We start from the raw sequence: 13268 nt of genomic DNA, 5'->3' as shown, positions 1-13268 counted from the left end.
ATCCAAGTTACTGCAAAAGACATTATTTCACTCCTTTTTATGGCTGGGTAGTATTCCATGGTGTGTGTGTGTGTGTGTGTGTGTGTGTGTGTGTGTGTGTATCACATTTTCTTTATCCACTCATTAGTTGACGGGCACTTAGGTTGGTTCCACATCTTTGCAATTGTGAATTATGCTGCTAAGAAAACTAATATTATTTAATGATAGACTTTTGAGACCAAAACCCAATAAGACCTAGTGATTGACTCCACATGAAAGATGAAGGACTACAATAAATAAGACAAAAAAAAATTGTGCTATTAACAGAGACAGAAAGTGGAATGGGAAGTGAATCCTTGTGTATATGGGAGTCTAAGTTGGTAGAATCATAGTACCTTACATTTAAAATAGCCCATAGATATAAGTTGTTCTAATTTCCCTTCCTTCCACTCAACAAGGACATGCCTTCTCCACAGCCTCAAATGATGGTCATTTGAGTAATGGGGAATTAATGCTACAAATATTTTAACTAAGGTTACATACTGCCATGTTGATTAGAGAAGCAGAGAGAGAAGAATGTAGGTGTGTGCCGAGAAGCAAATTCGGAGCAAGAATCCACATCTTTTTTCAGTTCCTGACTCTAGGCTCCTCCCAAGGCCCATACACATTCCTGCCATTGGGTTCTATCAAACACTATTGCTTCTTTATAACAAATTCCCTCTTTATCCTGCTTAGGCTACTTTGAGTTAGTTTATTACTTAAAAACCAAAACACACACACACACAAACACACACACACACACGCAAACTAATAAAAGCATGGAGTCACCCTGGAGCAATTATTTCTTGGAACAACAACATTCATACTCACACCTCTTACTTTTATCCTTTGTAAACACACTAGATGACTCTGGCACCCTTCGAACACATTGATTCCAGGAAAAGGATAGTGATCTTAGGCTGCTAATAATTTCAGCCATCAGGAGAAAACTAGAGTTGTCTTGAAACTGCCCACTATTCAGACCTTGGGAGCTCTGGCATCTGAATTCCTTTTCCTTCTGACTTGATCAGCTTCATCTCATTCACATCCAAGAGTTGTCTTTGAGCTGCTGCCCTTTGATTCTTGAAGCAATACAGTACTGTGTAATAATGGTTAACACTGTGATCAGTAAGTACATGGAAGGTTCTCAACTATTTTACATTTAATTAAACAAGAGTATCAACAAACATTTGTACCGAACTTTAAAATTTATAAAGCCCACGTATGTCCTTTGCCCTAAATCTGACAACCACCTGTGAAATGGATAAAATTCTTGGAGTTTGTAAATGTTGTACTAGGAAAAAAAAAAAAAAGTAAACATAAGCCTTGAACGTCATAGTTACAGCTGCCAGCAAATTCTTGAAACTTATCAAAGAAATCGTGAAATGCACATATCTAAACCAACTTATATTAAGCTGCCTAAACAGGATAAGACTTTCCATTACAGCAGTCACACAGTTGCAGAAATTTTACAAGTGAGATCAAACGAAGCAATAGTTAAAGGTTTGTGTCCATTCATTCTTAAACTCTATCGAGTGCCTAATTCTATACCAGACACTAAGCTAAGTAATGAGGACGAATAAAGAATAGTCCCAGCAACTTGTGGCCCGTATCTACCCCCAGACCAAACACTGTCACTTAGGAGGTCTGCAAGTAAACTGCAGCTCCTGTTTGAATTACATGATTATATACATGGAAAAAACATTTCTTCTGAGAAACTGTGCTCCTGGCAGGCAAAAGAACAGATAGCCACTGTATCTGGACCAATATCTATCGATCTGGACTGTATGCATCAGTATGGCTGTACCAGCTATTAAAATACTGGAACATTTTCTTACAGATTAGTAAAAAAGCTATTGCCCTGAGCATCCCCTTCTTGAGCCCCTTCTACCCCAACAACATGCAAACGCTTAAGATTCCTGCTCCCCACAGTTCTGCCAGATTCCATTGTCTTTGGCGGTTTTCCATGTTAGTCATTTTGAAAAGCTTCGCCTCCAGGCATGGCCATTAGCTACCCCCAGGGAATTAGAACGACCCCCCCCCCCCCCCCCGCGCCTTCCGCCCTGGCGCCTGCCCTCCGGCCACGCCTCCGGTGGGCTGCAGGGCGCAGGCCCTGGCGGGGGTTGGGAAGCAGCGCCCCAGGCAGGTTTACTGACACCATCTGCACTGGTGATTAAACACGAGTTATTTTGAATTACCATCCCTGATTAAACCTCCTCACAGTGCGAGCTGCGTGAAGGCAGGACTTTTCTTTATTCTTGAATTTTCACAGCCCTTAGCTGTGTCCTCCGCACAGTGCATCCAGTCAGAGAAGTGAAAGTGAAGGGTTAGAGGGGAAGGGGGAATGAGCCGGAAAGAACAAGGTGCGCTTTGGAAGTCCCATGAAAGCCTCTGTTTAAAATAATTACGACTTTGGCCGGGCGCAGTGGCTCACGCCTGTAATCCCTGCACTCCGGAAGGCCGAGGCGGGTGGATCACTTGAGGTCAGGAGTTCGAGACCAGCCTGGCCAAAATGACAAAACCCCGTCTCTACTAAAAATACAAAAATTAACCAGGTGTGGTGGCGGGCGCCTGTAATGCTAGACACTAGGGAGGCTGAGGCAGTAGAATTGCTAGAACCCAGGGGACGGAGGTTGCTGTGAGCCGAGATTGCGCGCCACTGCACCCTGACCTGGGTGACAGAGCAAGACTCCGTCTCAAAAAAAAAAAAAAAAATTATGACTTTAAATAGCCTATTTCAAATATCAAGCCACAGCAAAGCTATCTCTTGCCTTCTAGAAGAAGCTATTTCATGAAACTGTAATACTTCTTCCAACATGTCTGTCTGGTTTCCCTACTTTGTCAGGAAAGCCTAGCAGAGAGCAGGCCCAGCTGGTTCACGCCTTGGAGCTTGGGATGTGTGGGGTGAGTAGGATAATTGGGTGTAGAAAGTAAAAAGTTTCCTCTTCAGAGTTTCCCTTCTTGTTAAAGAATAAATCATAAGTGTTAGAAATAATAGTTTCTTTTAAAGACTAACTTCCTTCAATCCTCCTTGCTTTGTGCTATTAACTCTCTGTTAAGCCCTATCCTATGTAGCTATTAGACATAAAGGAATAAGTACATTCTATGTCCTTGTACTTTAACCAAAATATTTGTGCTGGAGGTGCTCACAGGCATGTCTCAGCTCACAGCCTATGCCCCTTCCTTATTTAGGAATATTATTACTTTTCTAAGTCCTTTCATAAGCAACTTCCTCTTTTCCTTTGTCTTTCCATTGCTTTTACCTATTTAGAAAAGTTTTAAATTATTAGCCAGTCAGGTTTTAGTTTAGACTGTGCGGTCTGGATCCAGCCAACGGAGACAGGACACAGTAGCAAGGACAAGCTGCGTAAGGGATAAAAATTTCTTCCCTCCATTGTTCAGGTGTGCTCTCGCCATTGTTCCATCTGCGAGGAGCACTCTTTCTGCAGAAAGTAAAATTATCTTGCTGAGAAAACTTTTTGTCTGAATGCTAATTTTTCCTTGCAGTACCGATTAACAAGCATTCTGTTTCTAAATAAACATTTTACATATAAAATTGGGGTAGTTTTGATAGCACCTAAAATATTGTATGGAACTTAATTTTTTTTAAAAAACATATTTCTTCTACTACTAATCTCCAGACTCTTTCAGGACAGAAAAACTAGTTAGTTATTCCCAAGGGTCTAGTATCCTGTACCTGGAACCTAGCAAATGCTCAATTACTGTTTATGGACTAAATGACTGAATGAATGGCATGTCTCATGGGTTGAGATGATACTCATTGGTTGTATACAGCACGATTCACAGTTGGTATTGTACTTAGTGAAAACATGTCCAACCCCCATTTCTTTCATTCTTCCAATTAGTTATTCAACAAATATTTATTGTTCAACTACTATGGGCTAGGAATATCAGGCACTGAATTATACAGAGGTTAACAAAAGGAACATGATATATGTTACTGGAAATGGGTCCCTATCCAGACCCCAAGAGAGGGTTCTTGAATCTCCTGCAAGAAAGAACTGGGGGCAAGTCCATACAGTAAAGTGAAAGCAAGTTTACCAGAGAAGTAAAGAAACAAAAGAATGGCTACTCCATAGACAAAGCAGCACCAAGAGTTGATGGTTGGCTATTTTTATGATTATTTCTTGATTATATGCCAAATAAGCGGTGGATTATTCATGAGTTTTCTGGGAAAGAGGCAGGGATTTCCCTCTTTTAGACCGTATAGGGTAACTTCCTGACATTGCCATGGCATTTGTAAACTGTCATGGTGCTGGTGGGAGTGTCTTTTAGCATGCTGATGCATTGTAATTAGCATACAGTGAGCAGTGAGGACAGCCAGAGGTCATATTCATCGCCATATTGGTTTTGGTGGGTTTTGGCCAGCTTCTTTACCACATCCTGTTTTATCATCAGGGTCTTTATGACCTTTATCTTGTGATACCAGTCCTGCCAACCTCTCATCTCATCCTGTGACTGAGAATGCCTAACCTCCTAGGAATGCAGCCCCATAGGTCTCAGCCTCATTTTACCCAGCCCGTATTCAAGATGGAGTCATTCTGATTTGAATGCCTCTGACAGTTACATTCTAGCTGGCTCTGTCTCTCTTCCATTATCCCCAACCCACCTCCACCCGCATTGCATTCCCACCTCTCAATCTGCAACAATAAAAGCTTTGGATGGTGACTTTTTTAACTCTGAATATACAAGAAGATTGTCCTTCAGACCTGCAGCTTTATTATCTTTCTGTGGAGTCTAAATGGATTTGTTTTTTCCTAGCGGCCATTATAGTTTCCTCATCTTACCTGCTGTCTCAACAGCTTTGCTGTAGCTTGGCTTCCTCCTCTAATAGTCCTCCAGCTCCTGCTCCTTTTATTGGACCATCTCTCCTCTACTCATAGTGGTGGTTCAGTGTTTCAGTGATTAGTGAAAATTTCCATCTCAGACTGACTTTTCTTTACAATCTTAAGGATCTTTCAGTTTTCATTATTAATAGTAGTAGTATTTTATTTTATTTTCAATTTTTTATGATGGGGTCTCCCTGTCACCCAGGCTGGAGTACAGTGGCATAATCTTGGCCCACTGCAGCCTTGACTTCCTGGGCTCAAGTGATCCTCCCACCTCAGCCTCCCCAGTAGCTGGGACCACAGGCACACATCACCACATCCGGCTAATTTTTGTATTTTTTTTTTTTTTTTTTTTTTTGTAGAGATGAGGTCTCACCATGTTGCCCAGGCTGATCTTGAACTCCTGGGCTCAAGTGATCCACCTGCCTCGGCCTCCCAAAGTGCTGGGATTACAGGTGTGACCCACCATACCTGGCCAGATCTTTCAGTTATTACTAGCCTTTGCTATCGTTCCTGGGAAAAAAGTATTAGGCAAATTCATTCAGCTCTACCTGCCAAAGAATTAAATCTAATACGACATTAAAGGTGACAAAGTGGGTCATAATCTAACTTGCTGTTGTTGCTTGCTTGTGGTGAATTCTCTAGCTTCCAAAGATGTAATTTTTGTTAATCAGTCCCTCTTGGTTCTTCCCCTAATCCCTGGCCCATCCTCTTACTCCATCACTACCTGATATGAGACCTTTTTCTTTGTTTTTTATTAGGGAGCATGATCCTCTGGTTCTGGAAATCTGAAGTCAGGCCCCAAACTCTGTGTGCCATTTCTCTACGGAGGTCTACCTCCAAGCTCTTGGGCAGATAATAACCAAAATTTCAAAGTTCTAGGAGGAATTTCCTTTTTAAAAAATCTGCTATTTATGCAGCCTGTCACTTCTTGAGAATATTACAATGAAAGCTTTGAGTTGAAGTTTTAGGAGCTCAAGACATAACAATCCTTTCTTCCTCTTTTAAGTTCAGATCAAATTGGGAAATAGAGAAGTCAAACAGAGAATTAATAATACTACAGTACTTTTATTACTGATCAAACTAAGTGGAGAACTTGCATTTAGATCTGTGATGATGCAAAGGTCCTGCTAATATTTCACTCCAGAATTAGGCAGACTTCACTCCAGAAACAGCAGGCCTTTCTCAAATGGGCAGGCTGACTGGCTTCTTACCACACGGCATAGGGCAAACCAGAATGACCTACTCTGAGGCTGGCATCTTAAGTGTTCAGCTATCACCAGAAGACTTCTCAGATTCTCAGTGAAGAAGGGAACAGGGTGCAGTCCAACACAAAGGAGGACCCACCTCCTACCAGAGAGCAGAAATGATCTTAGTACCTTTGTGTCCTTTGGCCAGCTCCAGTGGCGGTGGTGATCTCAGAGACTTCCAGCTGTTCTCTCTCTCCCAGCCTTTAGCTGGGAAAAGGGTTTGTCCCTGTAATACACTTTTTGTGGAGGACCTCACTTATGTGAATTTCATGTGACACAGTGCCTTTCTTATGAATTTCCTTATTCTGACTATGTTTGTACTCCAGTTTATTGCAGTTGCCACACCAAAAGAAATACTAGATTTTTATGTTACTTGTGGGATAGGATGTGCATTTTTATTGGTATTTATCATTTTATTTGCCACAAATGACAAAACCTTATCTAAAATTGCTACACTTGTGTTTGGATTTTGGACAGGTTTTGTGTGGCTGCTGAATTTTGTTCAATATGCTCTATGAATTGCTGCTGAGAAAACTTGAAAATACTGATAAGAGATAAGCCTTAATTGAACTTCTAAAATACTTCAAGACTTTGGGAAATAGAAGTAATGGATGATGGGTGATGTATCAAAATTTGCATAATTTTTAAAGGACATTTTTTGAGCAGTGATGATCAAGTCTAGTCTGAATACAAGCTATCATTTACCACAAATTACACCAGAGGCATTTTGTTTTAAATTTGTCTTTGTTGTAACGTTGTAACTGTTGAAATTAGTCTCAGACAGAATTTTCTGGAGGTCTTGTTTTTTATGGAGGGATACTCGTGGGGACACAAACTTTTCCTTAAAACACATGGATCAAATCACAAATGAAAGAGGGGACATTATTACCAACCTGTGGAATACAAAGTGTTATAGAGGAATATTATGAGAAGTTATATGCCAGCAAATTAGATAAACTAGATGAAATGAACAAATTTCAAGAAAGAAACAAGCTACCCAAACTGATTCAGGAAGCAATAGAAAATCTGAATACCCTATAACAAGTAAAGCAATTCAATTAGTGGTAATAATTTTTCTTAATGTTCCACAAAGAGGAGCCCAGGTTCAGATAGCTTAATCTGTGACTTCTGCCGAATATGTTTATAGGACACAAACTCTTCACCCCCTGAAAAAAAAGGAGAAGAAGAACACTTCCCATCTCATTCTATGAGGCCAGTATTACCCTGGCACCAAAACTAAGACTTCAAGAAAGAAAAATGACAGGCCAGTATACCTTTATAAATATAGATGTAAAAGTTCTCAACAAACTTTATTTGGCAACATATGAAAAAGATTATACATCATGACAAAGTGGGATTTATCCTAGGAATGCAAGGTTGATTCAACATATGAAACAATAAATGTAATGCACCATATTAGTAGGACAAAGGACAAACTCCATATGATCATCTCAATAAATGCAGAAAAAGCATTTGAGAAAATCTAGCATCTTATCTTGTTAAAAAACAATGAACAAACTAAGAAAGAAGAGAACTTCTTCAACCTGATAAAGGGTATCTATGAAAAACCCACAGCTAACCCCATACTTAAAGGGGAAAAACTTGAAAACATTTCCTGTAAGATGAGGAATAAAACAAGTATGTCCACTCTCACCACTTCTAGTCAACATAGTACTTGATGTTCTAATGAGGGCAATTAGGCAAGAAAAAGAAATAAAAGCACCCCAGCTGGAAAGGAATAAGTAACACTATTTCTATTTGTAGATGACTTTCTAAGGAATCCACACGAAAATTTAAGAATTAATAAATGAATTCACCAAATTGTAGGGTACAAGATCAATACACAAAAAAATTTGCAGTTCTATGCACCAGAAATGAACAATCCAAAAACGAAACTGAGAGCACAATTCCATTTACAAGGCATCAAAATAAAGCTGCACATCTACACCATCTGATCTTCAACAAAGCTGACAAAAACAAGCAATGGGGAAAGGACTCCCTATTCAATAAATTGTGCTGGGATAACTGGCTAGCCATATACAGAAGAATGAAACTAGACCCTTACCTTTCACTGTATACAAAAATTAACTCAAGATAATTAAAAATTTAAATGTAAGACCTCAAAATATAAAAATCTTAGAAGAAAACCTAGAAGATACTTTTACCAACATCAGCCTTGGCAAAAAGTTTTTGGATAAGTGCCGAAAAGCAATTGCAACAAAACCAAAAATTGACAAATGGGACCTAATTAAACTAAAGACCTTCTGCATAGCAAAATAAACAATCAACAGGGTAAATAGATAACCTACAGGATGGGAGAAAATATTCACTAACTATGCATCCAACAAAGATCTAATACCTAGAATTTATAAGGAACTTCAGTCAATAAGCAAAAACAAATAATCCCCTTAAAAATGGTCAAGGGATATGAACAGACACTTTTTTTAAAGAAGACATATAAGTGACCAACCAACATATGAAAAAATGCTCCACGTCACTAATTATCAGAGAAATACAAATCAAAACTACAATGAGATATTACCCCACACCAGTTAGAATGGCTATTATTAAAAAGTCAAAAATGGCTATCATTAAAAAGTCAAAAAACAACAGATGCTGGTGTGGCTGCAGGGAATAGGGAAGACTTACACACTGTTTTTGGGAATGTAAATTTGTTCAGCCGCTGTGGAAAGTAGTTTGGAGATTTCTCAAATAACTTAAAGCAACCATTTGATGCAGCAATCCCATGATTGGGTATATATCCAGAGGACAATAAATCATTATACCAAAAAGACACATGCATTTATATGTTCATCACTGCACAATTTACAATAGCAAATACACGGAATCAACCTAGGTGCACATCAAGGGTGAATTGGATAAAGAAAATGTGGTACATATACACTGTAGAATACTATACAGCCATAAAAAGTGAAATAATGTCCTTTACAGCAACATGGATAGAGTTGGAGGCCAAAATCCTTAGCAAATTAATGCAGAAAAAGAAAACCAAATACCACATGTTCTCATTTATAAGTGGGAGCTAACCACTGAGCACACGTGAACATAAACATAGGAACAATAGACACTGTGGACTACTAGAGAGGGGACCGAGGGAGGGAGCATGGGTAGAAAAACCTCCATGGATATGTAACAAAGCTGTACATGTACCCTCTGTATCTAAAAGTTGAAATTTAAAATGAGTAAATAAATGAAATATTTAGGAATAAATCTAACAAAAAAAAGTGTACACTAAAAACCACAAAATGTTGTTGAAGGAAATATTAAAAGACCTAAATAAATGGAAAGGAATATTCCATGTTCATGTTCCACGTTCATGGATTGGAAGACTTAACAGAGTTAAGATGGCAGTAATCCCAAATTGATCTATAGATTTGTTGCAATCTCTATCAAAATCCCAGCAGGCTCTCTCTCTCTCTTTTTTCTTTTTTTTTTTTTTTTTTGTGGCAGAAATTGACAAGCTGCTCTTAAAATTCAGGTAGAAAAGCAAAGGACCCAGAATAATTAAAACCATCTTTAAAAGAAGGAAAAAGGTGTGAAAAGGACTCATACTTCTGATTTCAAAACTTAATAACAAGCAACATAATTAAGACAGTGTGGTATTGAAATCAGAATAGACATACAGGTCAATGGAATATAATTGAGAGTCCCAAAAATAAACACATGCATATATGGTCTAATTAAAAAAAAATAAGGAAAGGAGAGTATTTTCAACAAATGATGTGTGACAACTGGATATTCACATGCAAAATGATGATGGGCTCTTACATCACACTATATATAAAAATTATCTCAAAATGGATTGTCAACCTATGAGCTAAAACTATATATCTCTTTGAATGAAACACAGGAATAAATCTTTGTGACCTTTGATCCAGCATGGTTTCCTAGCTATGACACCAAAAGTACAAGCTGCAAAAGAAAAAAATAGATAAAAAGACTTCACCAAAATTTAAAACTTATTTTCTTCAAAAAACACAAGAAAGTGAGAGGACAACCCTCAAAGTGGGACAAAATACTTGCAAATCATATCAGGTAAAGGAATTGCATCCAGAACACACACACACACACACACACACACACACACCCCTTACAACTCAGTAATAAAATAAGAACAAACAACCCAACTGAAAAATAGGCAACAAATTTGAAAAAATGTTTCTCCAATGAAGATATACAAATAAATACTAAATACAAGACAAGATGCTCAACATTATTAGCTAGGGAAATACAAACCAAAACCACAGTGAAATGTCACTTCACACCCACTAGGATGGCTATAATAAAGAAGACACATACTAACAAATGGTTAGAATGTGGAAAAACATTGAGTTACTGGTGGGAATGTAAACATTATGAGGCCATTTGTAAAAACACTTTGGCAGTTTAAAAAAAGTTAAACAGAGTTGCCATATAACCCAGCAACTCCACTCGTAGGTATGTACCCAAAGTGATTGAAAACATATGTCCAAAGAAAAACATGTACATGAGCGTTCACAGCAGCATTATTCACTATAGCAAAAAACAAACAAACAAAAACCACCTGTCTATCAACTGACAAATAGGTACATTAAATGTGATATTTCCTTACAATATAATATATTTTCAGCAATAAAAAAATGAGTGAAATATTGGCATTCGCTGTAAAGTGGATGGACCTCAAAACACCATACTAACTGAAAGAAGCCAGACATAATGTGCTACATGTTAGATGATTCCATCTATATGAAGTGTCCAGAATAGGTAAATTTATAAATATAAAAAGATTAGTGGTTGCCAGGGGCTGGGGAGAGGAACAGCCGGTGGTAGAAATGGAAAGGGTAAGTGAGTATGGAGTTTGTTTTGAGGGTGATAAAAATGTTCTGAAATTACACAGTGATAATGATTGCACAATTCTGTGACTATACTAAAAAAACAGATGAAAGAATAAAAAACAAGCTAAATACATGGAGAACTGGCTGGGGACGGTGACTCACACCTGTAATCCCAGCACTTTGGGTGGCCAAGGCAGGCGGATCACTTGAGGTCAGGAGTTTGAGACCAGCCCGGCCAACATGGTGAAACCTTGTCTCTACTAAAAATACAAAACTTAGCTGGGGGTGGTGGTGGGTGCCTGTAATCCAAGCTACTCAGGAAGCTGAGGCACGAGAATCGCTTGAACCCAGGAGGTGGAGGTTTGCAGTGGGCCGAGATGGTGCCACTTCACTCCAACCTGGGTAACAGAGTCAGACCCTGTCTCAAAATAAACAAATAAATAAACAAAATAAATGGAGAGCTATTCCATATTCATGGATAAGAAGACAGTATTGTCAAGATGTCGATTCTTCCCAACTTGACCCATATATTCAATGCAATTCTAATAAAAATCCCAGCAAATTATTTTGTGGATTTTTATAAACTGATTCTAAAGTTTATATGCAGAAGCAAATACTCAGAATAGCCAACACAATATTGAAGTAGAAGAACAAAGTTGGAGGACTAACACTATGTGAGTAAACAAGACAGTGTGACATTGGCAAAATAATAGAAATATAGATCAATGGAACAGAGTAGAGAGTGCAGAAAGAGACCCACATAAATATAGCCAAAAGACATTTTGCAAAAGAAAATATACAAATGGCAAATAAGCATATGAAAAAATACTCAACATCATACATCACTGGGGAATTGCAAATAAAAACGATAATAATGTACTACCACATACCTATTAGAAAGGCCAACACCAACAACAAATGCTGGCAAGAATGCAGAGCAGTCGAAATTCTTATTCATTATTGGTGGGGAATGCAAAAATGGTAGCCACACTGGAAGACAAGTATTTCTTACAAACTAAACATACTCTTACTTTACCATCCAGCAACTGGGGCTTCCTGGTATTTCCCCAGAGTTGAAATTTTACATTCACACAAAACCCTGCACATGAATGTTTATGGCAGCTTTTTTCATGATGACCAAAATTTGGAAGCAACCAAAATGTCTTTTAGCAGGTAAATGGAAAAACAAACTGTGACACATCTACACAATGGAATATTATAAAGTGCTAATAAGAAATGAGCTATCAAGCCATGCAAAGACATGGAGGTACCTTAAATGCATATTACTAAGTGAAAGAAGCCCATCTGAAAAGGCTGCATATGGTATCATTCTGACTATATGACACTATGGAATTGGCAAAACAGTGGAAACAGTAAAAGGATCAGTGGTTGTCAGGGGTTGGAAAGAGGGAGGGATGAACATGTGGCACATGGAGGATTTACATGGCCATGAAACTACTCTATTTGTTACTATAACTGTGGATACATACCATTTTATATTTGTCAAAATCCATAGAATGTACAACACCAAGAGTGAACCTGAATGTAAACTATGGACCTTGGATGATAATGTGTGTCAATGTAGGTTGATTGATTGTATAAATGTACACTCTGGATTTTGATGGGGGGGAGGCTGTTTGTGTCTCGGGGGCAATATGTATGTATGAAACCTCTATCATCTGTTCAATTTTGTCCTGAACCTAAAACTGCTTTAAAAAAATAAAGTCTACTTTTTAAAATGTCAATTTCAAAGTCTTAGAACTAACCAAACAAAATGATATTATCAGAACCCAGTGCAATATTTGGAACAATTGAGATTCATAGTTGCTTCCAAACTCATAGCAGAAACTCAAGTAGACAAAGAAGAGGGAACCTTTTAGTGTTAGCCTATCTGGTTTGACAAACATTATATGCCAATTATCTGAGCCTGTGACCTATAACCATAAAGTCAATTGAGATAAATGTTTACTGTGAAGAGGTTAATTATACTGTGTTTAATATGTGGCAAATGGGGGTTGGAAATCACTTAATACAGGTCTCCTCTCTCAGAGAGCGACACTTGAAATCTTGGTACTTCATTACTAAATTTAGAAAGTTACAGGTTGGCAGGTTCAGTTTCCAGTTACTATGGTTTAGTGAAATTATTGGTTTTGATTTCCCACCAGGATAATCAAAATCCATTAATTTCCATTTCTCTTTTGAATCCCTCTTTTTTTTCTGGCACTGAAGGGCTGATTTGAGTGTGGGTTCTGTTTATTATATAATTTTCACACTCTCTTCTTTTTATTTATTTATTTATTTTATTTTATTTTTTT

The sequence above is a fragment of the Gorilla gorilla genome, chromosome 1 (genome assembly GCF_029281585.2).
Source record: "Gorilla gorilla gorilla isolate KB3781 chromosome 1, NHGRI_mGorGor1-v2.1_pri, whole genome shotgun sequence".
Taxonomy (NCBI): domain Eukaryota; kingdom Metazoa; phylum Chordata; class Mammalia; order Primates; family Hominidae; genus Gorilla; species Gorilla gorilla.
Note: the sequence above shows the minus strand (reverse complement) of the source record.